This window comes from Cyprinodon tularosa, unplaced genomic scaffold (assembly GCF_016077235.1).
Source record: "Cyprinodon tularosa strain WSP-4 unplaced genomic scaffold, ASM1607723v1 ctg1272, whole genome shotgun sequence".
In the NCBI taxonomy this organism is placed as follows: Eukaryota; Metazoa; Chordata; class Actinopteri; order Cyprinodontiformes; family Cyprinodontidae; genus Cyprinodon; species Cyprinodon tularosa.
The window spans coordinates 46,628-58,301 of record NW_024038084.1 but is presented as its reverse complement, the minus strand read 5'-3'; the positions used below and the strand labels follow the sequence as shown (position 1 = coordinate 58,301).

Below are 11,674 nucleotides of genomic sequence, written 5' to 3'. Positions count from 1 at the left end.
TCAAAGATTAACCTCGCAGCTGCAGTCAGGACATCTGCTAATGGATCCAGCTGTTTCTGCTGGATATTTAACTATAATCAAGTTCCAATGATGAGACTTTGATGAAGACCAAGGAACCAGAAGTTCTGACTTCTGATTAATTATTTATGATGATATAAGTGGCCAACAGGAGGAAAGCCAAACGTCCTCAGCTGCAACCATCCAGGTCAAGATGGTTTGTTCTTTTCTCCATGTGAAACGTTCCACATCCTGGATGACTGAGAACCTTCACTAGAACCAGAAGCTTGAGATGACGAAGCTTGCCATCAGCTGCCATTTTATTTTGTTCTTTTTCTGCTTCCTACTCCTTTCCATCCTGAACCTACCTTCCCTTTCATCCTCCTGTTCTTCCTCCCTTTCCACCTTCCCTTCTGTCCTTTCATTCCCAGTTTTTCTTCTCTCTTTCTTCCTGTTATTTTCTTGAACCCTTGCTTCCTTCACTTGTGTCCTGCCCCTTTTTCTTCCTTTCTTTTCCCTTTATTGTTCTCCTGTGTAGCAAATTTCTTCCATTTCCTCATTTCCTTCCTTCTTGACTTTCCAACCCTTTGCTTCTAAAACCTGTTGCTTTTTTTCCTCCCTTCAGCCCTTCTTCCCTTCTTATTAGTAATTCATTTCTCTGATCTCTTGATTGCTTTAGTTATGGATGAGGGAATGAAGCCATCACGTTCTTCCTCCTCTAACTGAATAAACAGGCTTTTGTTGTTGAACTTCTGGCTCTTCAGTGTTTATTAACTTCATGTTTTATGGTCAACAAAGTTGTTAAGTTGATTATTTTACTTTACTTTGGGTTTCCCTTCTTTTGCAGAACAGATGATGATATTTAACATCCTCCATGCTTCTGTTTCTCATGAGAGACGAAAAAAACAGGAAATCAGTGACAGAGAAAAGCAAAGTCAGGCCAGTCAAATCTGAACTTCAGATCTAAACTCATCTCATCTCAGCAGCTTTCTGCAGAGCTCTGGTTGGAGCACAGGAGCCCGGATGCTCTCGGCTGCATGTCTGTTTTAACTGCCTTTTTAACGTTGAAACGATCTGATTTTATTGCCGATTTTATTGCTGCTGAACTGTAGTGTTGTTACTCTGAACCTGAGCCGTGGGCTTGGTTTAATCTGCAGATCAGAGGATGACGCAGCTGCAGAACTCCCTGTAACACCGGGGGAAAGAACCTCAGCATGGTCCACATCGGGGAGAGGAGGCACTCAACCTGGACTCAGCTGATGTGTGGAAAACTCTGAGGAGAGTCAACCCAAGGAAGGCCCCGATAAGATACCTGGGCTGGTGTAAAAGGAGTGTGCAGGTCAGCTGAAAAAGCCTCAAGTCACCTCACTGAATGACCACTGGCCTGTCGCACTGACTCCCATCGTGATGAAGCGCTTCGACAGGCTGATCAAAGAACACATCGTCTCCAATCTGCTGCCAACATTCAACCCGTTCCAGTTCGCCTACCAACCAAACCGCCATCTCTGCTGCTCTCCACCTTAGCCTGGTACAACCGGAAGAGAAGAACACCCACGTGCGGATGCTGTTACTGGACTTCAGCTTTCATCACCATCATCACACAGCATCTGATAGGAAAACTGGAACACCTAGGCTTCAATACACCCCTCCAAAACTGGCTGCTAGATTTCCTCATCAACAGACCTCAGTCAGTCCAAACACAAGACTGCGTCCCCAGGTGCACCACCAATCACAGGGTGAAATTTGCAGACGACACCACGGTGGTGGGCCTCATCAGTGACGACAACGACCTGGACTACAGAGAGGAGGTGGAGCAGCTGGTGGGCTGGTGCAAAGATAACAGCCTGATCCTGAACATGGAGAAGACCAAGGAGATCATTGTTGAACCGGCCTGACCACGCTGCACTGGTCATCAACAGCTCAGCTGTATAGGTGGTGAACAGCACCAAATCTTTGGGGGTGCACATCACAGACACCCTCACCTGGAATCTAAACACCACCACACAGGTCAAAAGGGCGCAGAAGCTCATGTACTTCCTGCAGAGGACAAGGAGAGCCCACCTGCCCCCACCCATCCTCCCCACCTTCTACAGAAGCAGAGGCTTCGCAGCTTTCGATGCAGGGCCAGCACATTCGGCAACAGCTTCTTCCCCACTGCCATCAGACTGCTGAACTGTTGAAAAAAAACTATAAATCAAGTCACAGACTCTGCATCACACTCATAACACCAAACCAAAACTCTGCATATTTGCACCAAAAATAAACATCTTGAAATGCTCTGAACTTCCATATTGTTGCATTTATCTCCATGTTTCTCTCCCACACTGTTTACATGTGATCACTGCTACACTTTTTGAAATAAAAATGTTTGTTTCACTGCGAAGCTCCAGCTCATTTACTGTCAAAGCTGTACAAAATGAAATCTCGTTTTATACAAAATGACAATAAAAGTTGTCCAAGTCTAGTGTTGCTGTTGCTTCCTGACTGAACATTTCCGCAGCGACAGACACCGAAGCTTATCTTTAACAGACTAACCCAGTGATCAGATCGGGTTTAGGCTCTGAATGAGCTCACTTCCTGTCAGTGGCCATCACCGCAGGTCGACCTAAAACTGAACAGCCAGCAGGGCTGCAGATGTGCTAAAAAGCATGTCTTCTGGTCTCTGCTGTGGTTTCCTCAATCTAGAAATTGCAGCCGTCGTCACTTATGTTAAGATGTTCTCACATGGAGCAAAGCACTGCTACACTGGAAAAATGATCTAGAAATAAGTTTAAAAATTCTTAAATTAAGTGTATTTACCCTTAATTTGAGTAAGTAAATGAGATAATTTGCCAATAGAATGAGTAATTTTACTCTTAAAAGTTAGATATTTAGATAAAATGCACAAATCCATTTTCTTATTTTAAATGTATATTGTCCTGTTCCATTGGCAAAATGTCCCTTTTACATCCTTGAGGACCAGAATGTTCACATTCTGGATAAAGAAAATAGGTGGTTTGAGAGGGGTGTGAAGGAAGCCATCTATGTTAAGAGAGAAAAAACAACCTTAAACAGAGGTGGTGGACTCAGATTACAGCTTCCAAAAAATTACAATTCAGTGATTGAGTCGATTCCTTCCAGGTATCACCCCCCCCTCCACCCCATCACAGAGGAACAAAGTACCTCCTCTCTTCAGCCAGGTGAACAATCCCTCCTTTAACGACCGCCCTTCAGAATCATAGACAGGTTTAAGATATTACAGGCTAACAATGGAACGACCCAGTCATCGGTTTTAATTTGCATCCATCCATCCATCCATCCATCCATCCATCCTTCCTTCCTTCTTTTCATCCATCCATCCATCCATCCATCCATCCTTCCTTCTTTTCATCCATCCATCCATCCATCCGTCCTTCCATCCATCCATCCATCCATCCATCCATCCTTCCTTCCTTCCTTCCTTCCTTCCTTCCTTCCTTCCTTCCTTCCTTCCTTCCTTCCTTCCTTCCTTCCTTCCTTCCTTCCTTCCTTCCTTCCTTCCTTCCTTCCATCCATCCATCCATCCATCCACTCTTCCTTCTTTCCATCCATCCATCCGTCCTTCCTTCCATCCATCCATCCATCCATCCATCCATCCATCCTTCCTTCCTTCCTTCCTTCCTTCCTTCCTTCCTTCCTTCCTTCCTTCCTTCCTTCCTTCCTTCCTTCCATCCATCCATCCATCCGTCCTTCCTTCCATCCATCCATCCATCCACCCTTCCTTCTTTCCATCGATCCATCCATCCATCCATCCGTCCTTCCTTCTTTCCTTCCATCCATCCATCCATCCATCCTTCCATCCATCCATCCATCCGTCCGTCCGTCCGTCCGTCCGTCCTTCCTTCCTTCCTTCCATCCATCCATCCTTCCTTCCTTCCTTCCTTCCTTCCTTCCATCCATCCATCCATCCGTCCTTCCTTCCATCCATCCATCCATCCGTCCTTCCTTCTTTCCATCCATCCTTCCTTCCTTCCTTCCATCCATCCATCCTTCCTTCCTTCCTTCCATCCATCCATCCATCCGTCCTTCCTTCTTTCCATCCATCCATCCATCCATCCACCCTTCCTTCTTTCCATCCATCCATCCATCCATCCATCCGTCCTTCCTTCTTTCCATCCATCCATCCATCCATCCATCCATCCATCCATCCGTCCTTCCTTCCTTCCTTCCTTCCTTCCTTCCTTCCATCCATCCATCCATCCATCCACCCTTCCTTCTTTCCATCCATCCATCCATCCATCCATCCGCCCTTCCATCCATCCATCCATCCATCCATCCATCCATCCGCCCTTCCATCCATCCATCCATCCATCCATCCATCCATCCGCCCTTCCATCCATCCATCCATCCATCCATCCATCCGCCCTTCCATCCATCCATCCATCCATCCATCCGTCCTTCCTTCTTTCCATCCATCCATCCGTCCTTCCTTCTTTTCATCCATCCATCCATCCATCCGTCCTTCCTTCTTTCCATCCATCCATCCGTCCGTCCTTCCTTCCATCCATCCATCCATCATTCCTTCTTTCCATCCATCCATCCGTCCTTCCATCCATCCATCCACCCTTACTTCTTTCCATCCATCCATCCATCCGTCCTTCCATCCATCCATCCACCCTTCCTTCTTTCCATCCATCCATCCTTCCTTCTTTCCATCCATCCATCCATCCATCCATCCATCCATCCGTCCTTCCATCCATCCATCCACCCTTCCTTCTTTCCATCCATCCATCCATCCATCCATCCATCCGTCCTTCCTTCCTTCCTTCCATCCATCAATCCATCCGTCCATCCTTCCTTCTTTCCATCCATCCATCCATCCGTCCTTCCTTCTTTCCATCCATCCATCCATCCATCCATCCGCCCTTCTTTCCATCCATCCATCCGTCCTTCCTTCTTTCCATCCATCCATCCATCCATCCATCCATCCACCCTTCCTTCTTTCCATCCATCCATCCATCCATCCATCCACCCATCCTTCTTTCCATCCATCCGTACATCCATCCGTACATCCATCCATCCGTCCTTCCTTCTTTCCATCCATCCATCCATCCACCCTTCCTTCCTTCCATCCATCCATCCATCATCTATCCATCTCTCCATCCATCCATCCATCCATCCGCCCTTCCTTCTTTCCATCCATTCATCCATCCGCCCTTCCATCCATCCATCCATCCGTACATCCATCCATCCACCCTTCCTTCTTTCCATCCATCCATCCATCCATCCATCCATCCATCCATCCATCCATCCTTCCTTCTTTCCATCCATCCATCCATCCGCCCTTCCATCCATCCATCCATCCGTACATCCATCCATCCATCCATCCATCCATCCATCCATCCATCATCTATCCATCTCTCCATCCATCCATCCATCCATCCATCCATCCATCCGCCCTTCCTTCTTTCCATCCATCCATCCATCCATCCATCCTTCCCTCCATCCATCCATCCATCCATCTCTCCCTCCATCCATCCATCCATCCATCCATCCATCCATTTTTCAATCCATCCTTATCCAGTGTAAAAAGGCTACAGCAGATCCATCAGCAGCAGGTCCAACTAAACCCCCAAGAGGAGAGCAAAGGTCTGCAGGAGGATCCAGGACGAACAGAAGAAGACTGGTTCTCATCCTGACTGACCACCAGTCCAGAGACAGAGCTGCTCCACCGTCAGAGGACTGGACCTCTGGCCCAGTGGTCCAGAACCTCCTAGTTCTGAACCACATTGAGAACCTGCGGTCCAATTGGAGAAGGACAGCCTGCGGTCAGTTTCAAGACCTGATAGCAGAAGAACAGGTCACCATCAGGTAGAACTTGGTGCAGCAGATCCGAAACGATTCCAGAAGTTAGGAAGATGATGGATCAGTCACCCAGGACCAGATGCTGGTTCCTCGATGTTTCTGCTCCCATCAAGAAACTCCACGGTTTCACAGAATGATACTGTCACTCTGTTTGGGTTTTCAGGCCCAGAGGGCAGAGCAGAGCTCTGCTTCTGTTTATAATCTGGTTATTACACATTTATATTTTCAATTTATCAATGTTTAGAATCAGATCAGAAAACCTATAAAGGTCCTTAGTAAGAGGAGACGCTGGTTCTGTTTTGTTCAGATACGTTCCAAAATTGAACCACCAAGAAGCTGTTAGGAGGAAATAAATACCCATCCAGGGTGAACACACTGGTCATAAAATAAATGTTCATAAACTGAATATCAAATCATCGTCAGCGCTCACATCCAGAACCTCAATATTTTGACCGATAGAGGAGTGATGGAGCTGCTGAGAGCTGCCCAGCTCCACCCTCCGCAGCGGGCCAAGATGCTGCACTGAGGTACGACAGTAGAACCACAGCCATCTGAGAGCGTTAGGCTGAGCCTCATGGAGGCCAAACACCATCTGACCCCCGGCCCCTAAAGCCTGCAGGATCTGAACCCAGAATGCTGCTCATCCACCTCAGTCCCCTGATGAACCATACGCAGCAGATGTGAAGCCATCAAACTGTCTGTTTGGCTGCATGGTGGAGAATTGCGTCCCTAAGGGACACTGTCCTCTTCCTGCACCCCTGCTTCCACATGAACAAAGCTCCTCCTCATGATAACAGGAACTGATCCCCACCCAGGGACTTTGCTGACTCACAATCCTTCAGTGCCTCTGTGCAACCTGAGAGCTTTTCCACAGCTTCACATTATTGTTTCTGCAAAGATCTCCGATACAACAGCAGCTCCTTTTTCTGCAAACGTTTGACTCAGTTTAACTTTTAAACCAAATAAGTGATCTAGCTGCAGAAACAGCCTCGTCTCTCTGGTGTCTTTCTGACTTCATCATTCTCTCACGCCCAGCTGCTCCAACATGCATCTCTATTGATTTGTGGAGGCTTTAAAGAAACATGGTCCAGTGCTGGGGATCCAAAGCCAGGTCTGGGAGACATCAGCTCAAGATTAAATAGCGAAGGATAGCAGCAATAAGGGGGATTCAAAGGCGTACATACTGGAAGAAGGGAGACAAAAAGGTAAGATGGAGAAAAAAACTATTTTGATTAGGCAACGACTGGAAAAATAATGACAAGATTGGTTGACTATTAAACTCATGGTTAGCTGCAGATCTAAAAACAACAAGAAAGGTTTAGCCTCCTGCAGATTTAAAAAGATGAATCAACTGAACCAAACATGTCATCCTCTAAAACACAGATATACAAAACACCTCAAAACCTCCTCCTCCATCTGCAAAGCACGGTGGTGGAGGGCTGATGGTCCTGTCCCAGATCTCTTCCTCCAACCGCCTTATAGTGGATGGAAACGTTGCAGTGGAGGCAGCTCCACCGACTGCCCGCTGATGACGGGTGGTCAGATAGAAACCTGCAGAACGAAACTCAACTTTCGGACCGACACAAGGACCAACCATCAGGACAAAATGCACCAGATGATCAGCAAACCTCTGAGTGAAAGCTGCAGCAAGGGCCCAGCCCTGACCTCCACCTAATGGAGACGGCGAGCTTGGAGCTTCAGAGGGCTATGCAGAAGGCAAAGTGCACAGAGCAGAGAGGGGCGTCAGGAATGTTGAGTTCTGGATGATCTCTGTGGGCGTTTATCACAGCTGGTGATAACTTCTGTCAGCTCCTTTCACTGACGAGTGGGAGCCACATTTCTCTGTAATCTAATCCCAGGCTCAGACTGCACAGATCCACTCAGACACTCCTAGTTTATTGCGGCTCAAACCAGCATCAACCTCATGTGGGGCAATCTGAGGAAAACACAAACATGAAAAGCAGAAGTGTTTGACGGGACAGGAGTTATTGCTTACAGGTGAGGATGCAGTGAAGAGTCTCATAGATCATGATTTTACAGCATGTCTGCTGTGGAGCATGAAATATGATCATGGAAGAAAGCAAAACCAGAGAGTCGCAGTGAACCAACCGCGCTGACAGGCTGGGAGCTGCTGCAGGAGTCAGTCCGACACTACCAGGCAATTTAAGGGCTCCATCATATTAGGAAATAATTAAGCCTCGTTTCTATGGTTTAGTTTTGCAATAAACCCATTATTTAATCACATGGTTCTTCTCTATCTGCCCTGTCTTCTCTCCACTCAGCGTAGCTTCAACATCTCTGCCATTACAAACACAATAATGGGCAGACGGTGCATAAGACTGGAAGCATCACAGCCAATTACCACAGCAGTCCTTCACAGCTTTGATGCTGCAAGAATTCAGATCATAGCAGCTGTTATCTGACATATGAGGCAGCTCCACTAAGATCAACAAGAATAACAAAACGTCTCTTCCATTAGAAACAGCCAGAGAAAATCCCAAAGCGCTGGCCTGTAAAAACAGCAGAGCTGGGTGAGGAAGCTGCGCTTCATGTGCTCGTCGAGATAAGCAGCGTCTCTGTCTGTCAAAGGCTTCCCAGAAAACGGCGGACATGGCAGAGAGCTCTGATGCTGAGGTGTCGGTTTGCAGAAAGCGTCTCATTTTTCTGATTTCAGAAAGACAAAACATGCTCCCATTTAAAGTCTGCTTTTTATCAGCTGAAAAAAGTACTACAAAAAATTGGTGTTGCACCGATGCCTTTTTTTTGGTCCTGATACCAGATACCTGGCTGTGCATTATCGGCCAATACCGATACCATAACGATACCATCTGTTTGAAATTGATGTGTGTGTGTATAAATGAAAAACTGCATACTGCTTGGATGTAAAATAATTGCCATCATGGCTTTGTCAAGCTGCTGCCTACCGTTGTAAAGCAGGAAAAAGATTAATACAAAGCGCAACACAGACAGACACAAACAACCATTTATACACCCACTCATCAATAAGGAGAATTTAGAGAAGCCAATTAACCTAACAATCATTGTTTTTTTTATAACTTAATTTTTATTCAAATTTTTGCAACTTCCACAGACATATACATACAAGCCCACGTTCAGTCTGCTGTTCTTCGCTTGCAGTATACCGTAATTTTCGGACTATAAGCCGCAACTTTTTTCCCCTTTTTTTGACCTTGCAGCTTATAGTCCGGTGCGGCTTGTATATGTACAAATCATGCAATTTAGCTTCTGCGGCTTATATTCAGGTGCGGCTAATAGTCCGAAAATTACGGTACTTAAAAATTTTTTTTTTTGATAATATACAAGTAAGTCACATGGTTAAACATGAGTAACTTACAAACGTAGTTATTAATTAAATACAGCGCAAATGGAGATAGATGAATGAAATAAAAATAAAATAAAAAATAATTAAGTAAAAAATAAAGGAGTATAATATATATATATATATATATATATATATATATATATATATATATATATATATATATATATATAAAAAAGAAAAAGAAAAAAAATATATACATATAAAGGAGATTTTTACTGCATTAGTATGGTCATGGCCGGTTTCCACCTATTAACAAATATGTCTTTTTGAGGCTTCAGGCAACAATTATTTATTCCATATGATAGATTTCTCAGACCTTTTCAACCCACATTTTGTATGTTGGTGGGCCAGGCTTCACAATGATGCATTTAAGAGCTGCAATAAGTAAAATTTGTACAAGGTATTTTTTTTTCTCTTCCAGTAATGTCTTTTGGTAATAACCGTCCTGTTTTTGGACTGTGGGAGGAAGGCGGAGTACCCGGAGAGAACACACACATGCTCAGAGAGAACATGTAAACTCCATGGAGAAAAAATCAAACCCTGAACCTTATTGCTTCAAGGTAGCAGTGCTACCCACAGCGCTACTGAGCAGCCCATTTTGTCCTTCCTTTTAAGCAAAATACATTCAGAATTGAACAAGTAAATGCATAAATGTCCACTTTATGAAGCTACTTTCAGTGCAGACAGGTTCCATCACATTAATATTAATATACTGTTCTTCTTTGACTATTTTGAGCTGATGTAACAAGTAAATTTCTCCTCTGTGAGATCAATATAGTCAATCAAATAATTCCAATCCCTCCCCAATACTTGACCACTAATACTCTCAAAGAAGGAAATGACATATAAACTGTTTATGCCAAAAGGCAGCAGTTGAAGCAAAGGTCTAATTTATGATTGTTTGGTTATTTTTATATGGCTCATATGCTAATATGGAAAAAATTATTCTACTTTAGGTTTGCAAAAGTGAAACAAAGGTTCACATCTTTCCTCTAGTCAGGTTATTTTCTGTTACTTCCCACATATTTCTCCAGAAGAACCATCATTTCCAGTAGCTAGACGTGACGTCTGAAGTGGGTGAAATGATCAAGAGAAGTGCCATTAAATTCACATTAACGGTTAATTACCATCAACACGTTAAAACAAACATGACTGCATTAAAGGGTATAAAGATCGGAATTATTCGGCTCACCAATCTGAAGCGAAAACCTTTACATTTTACCCAACAATAAAAAAATAACTTAACCAATGCATTTAGATTACAAATGAACGATATGAATAAAGTAGTCATCTGTTACAAATGCAACAAGCCTGGTGGATGAAACACCAGCCGGATAAAGCTGTATGTACAGACTCATTAAATTGGAGGCAGAGTCTGGTGTTATCTGGACCGGATCAGAACCAGCGAGCTAAAACCGAACAAAGTGGAGCATTTCTGAAGGAGCTTTGGTTCCAGCAGGAAGCAGCAGAGAAAAAGACAAACAGCTGACGTTTCCTGGAGGACCAAGTCCTGCTGTGACCACAGCGTGACCGTGAGTCCTGTGAGTGGTCACAGGAACACCCACGACAGGAAAGCTGAACCCACGGACCTTACAGCAGAGGTCAAGAACCAGAACCAGAGCAGAGGTCCACTTCTGGCCGATTCACACAGAGAACCAGGATATACCAGAGCTTCCGGTGAGGCTAACAGGACAAATTCTGCTTTGAATTACAGCGTGACAGAAAACGGTACCTGCACGAACCAAACCGTCCCACGGAGCCTGGACACAGCTGCAAGCCCACACTCTCCGTGTTTCTGTGAATCAGCCTGCTCCACTGCACCGACTGTACTCTGCTGCGCATGCGCAGACACAAGCGAGGACGAAGGTAGGGGACCCAATGACGTCAGGAGGCAAAGCAGCCAATGAGCGCAGAAATAAAAATAAGAAAAACATTAAACACACTCACCATAGCCCATATATATATATATATATATATATATATATATATATATATATATATATATATATATATATATATATATATATATATATATATATATTCAAGATTCAGACATCAAAACTATGAATTAACACATGTGGAATTATATACTTAACAAAAAAGTGTGAAACAACTGAAAATATGCTTCAATTACTGCTTCTCACACTGTTGGCATTCTCTTGATGAGCTTCGAGAGGTAGTCACCAGAAATGATTTTCACTTCACAGGTGTCCCCTGACAGGTTTAATAAGTGGGATTCCTTGCCTTATAAATGGGGTTGGCACCCTCAGTTGGGAACATCTCTGGACTCAGACCCTTCTAGTGTCCCCTCTCTAGCCTCAGAACCCTCTAGTGCTTCTTCTCTTTTGGGTTAGACCCCTCTTGTGTCCTCTCTCCAGGCTTGGACCTCCTTAATTCTCTCTTTTCAGGATCAGATCTCCTTACTTCCCCTCTCCGGAGACCCCTGAGCCCACTCTGTGCATCTAGAGACTCCTGAGACCCGCTGATGAACTGGTATATAAAGATATATAT

At 44.6% G+C, this 11,674-nt stretch overlaps 1 protein-coding gene across 2 annotated transcripts in view; it reads right to left on the bottom strand.

The window, feature by feature from the left end:
* The window catches only part of kiaa0513 (KIAA0513 ortholog), a 37,897-nt gene extending 26,898 nt beyond the window's left edge, over positions 1 to 10,999 (bottom strand). For both annotated transcript variants that reach the window (XM_038276790.1, XM_038276791.1), the window contains exon 1: positions 10,896 to 10,999. The gene's annotated coding sequence lies outside the window, so the exon portion shown is untranslated. The remainder of the gene's footprint in view (positions 1 to 10,895) is intronic.
* Positions 11,000 to 11,674: the final 675 nt, after the last annotated feature.